Source organism: Brassica oleracea, chromosome C7 (genome assembly GCF_000695525.1).
Source record: "Brassica oleracea var. oleracea cultivar TO1000 chromosome C7, BOL, whole genome shotgun sequence".
In the NCBI taxonomy this organism is placed as follows: domain Eukaryota; kingdom Viridiplantae; phylum Streptophyta; class Magnoliopsida; order Brassicales; family Brassicaceae; genus Brassica; species Brassica oleracea.
The window spans coordinates 24,837,276-24,839,151 of NC_027754.1; the positions used below are offsets into that span (position 1 = coordinate 24,837,276).

At 35.8% G+C, this 1,876-nt stretch overlaps 1 long non-coding RNA gene across 1 annotated transcript in view; it reads right to left on the reverse strand.

The window, feature by feature from the left end:
- Positions 1-493: 493 nt before the first annotated feature.
- LOC106301556 overlaps positions 494-1,876 on the reverse strand; it is a 4,675-nt gene continuing 3,292 nt past the window's right edge. The window contains exon 4 of the long non-coding RNA XR_001262247.1: positions 494-1,764. This is a non-coding gene — a long non-coding RNA (uncharacterized LOC106301556). The remainder of the gene's footprint in view (positions 1,765-1,876) is intronic.

A 1,876-nucleotide genomic window follows, 5' to 3' on the forward strand; every position in this document is an offset into this window, starting at 1 on the left:
TAGAATCCATCAAAATTAGACTCGTGATTTAAACCCTCCTGGTTTATAAGATATGGCATTTTTAGTGCACGTATATCCTGGTTGGCGCCTTGGCTGGTTGAGTAGGGCTTTGGGTTGACCTCTGGTTCAGTTGCTGATCTGATGACCGCATCATACCCTCCCTCTTGACAAAGTTTCGACCTCGAAACTGGATAACCTGCACCAAAATAGAGAAAATCAGCTTTCATACTCTTTTGAGATTCTAAGGTCTTACCTTGATATTGTTTCGGTTTTGGCCGAATCTGGTCTTGGTGGATTAAGCTTCTATGGCTTTGTTGTGGCACCATTCTCTTTGCCTCTTTGGAACCATGAGTTGGATACCTCCTTGGATAAAGTTCCTGGATTTCAGAACTTGTAAAATCTGGTGCAAACTCATATCTCATGACTTCCTTAAGAGCTCTCCATGTTTTGATAGCTGGCTCCTTGTAAAACCACCTATCATCTTCTTCTTGTACCCACCATTTAAAGGCATCATCTTTTAGTTGATCAATGGCATAAAACAACCTCTCCTTTTTCTGGATGTTGTTGTAGTGAAACCACTCATCAAGGTTTCTTTCCCATCTAAGATAACCTATTTTTCCTGAAAATTTAAAGAGTTCAATTTTATCAGCAAAAGAGTTATAATCAAACCGAGAATTAACAACATGATTGTTGTGGGTTTTAGAAGTTGGAGTTTGATTGATCTTTGAAGGATCTGGTGGCTTGGGATCGACATATATAGCCCCTGGTACATCTCCAAATCTTGTTTTTCCTTGCTGTGGTCGTTGGCCTTGTGCCTGATTTCTTTTCTCCAATTGAGCAATCTTAATTTGGAGCTTTTGTAGAGCTGCGGTCTGTTGGCTCAAGGTGGCCCTTAGGTTTTGGCCGTGTCTCTCCTCCTCCATTGCTTCCTGAAAACAATCTCAAAGAACAAGTGAAGGTATGGAAAGTTTTGGTTGAACCAAAATAAAACAAGTGCAAGAATGCAATTTAACTAAACCGAGAAAATATGCAATTATGAACCGAAATGAAGTAACTATACTAAAATGATTTTTCTCTATTGGTTTTCTGAATGCAATCTCGAAATTAAACAATATGGTATGATAAGAAACACAAAGGGAAAGAAAATATAAAAATTAAACTAAGCCTGATTTTTTTTTTTGAATTTTCTTAAGATGCAACAATTAAACCACAATATGCAAATGATATGAACTATGCTCTAAATAATTTCTTTTTTTTAATTTTTTTCTTGATGTAAGCACGAAATAAATCAGTATGGGATGCTATGAACAATAAATAGAAAGACTTATGGAAACAAACTAACAAGGATATTTTTTTTTTGAATTTTCTTATGCAAGAAACAAATATGGAAATGCAGATTTTTTTTTTTAAAAATGAATGCACAAAATCTAAATATGGCAAGTGGAGCTGGGGAATGAATGCAAACAACTAGACAAGTATTTCAAAAGAATTTCGTGGATCAAACTAGACAACTTCTTCTTCTTTAGTTTTCTTTTCTTAAGAACAACAATAACAATGCAAAAACTGTTTTTTTTTTAAATGAAAACAAATGCAAACAAATATGAATGATGCAAGGATAGAATGGACCTGATTCAGGAGCTTGAGCTCTGATACCAAATGTTGCAGGCTGGAATCTGGGTCGCCCAAATGGTTGTTGGAGGTTCAAATCGGATCAACCAAAGATGAGACCGGTTGGTCGATATGGTCTGAAATCGATTGTAAAACCTGAAACAAATGAAAGATGAATGAGATACGAATGCTATGAAGAATAAACTAAGATAAATAAACAAAGAAAAATGATAGATATGGCGGAATCAAGCTGCTGGATGTGTATCAC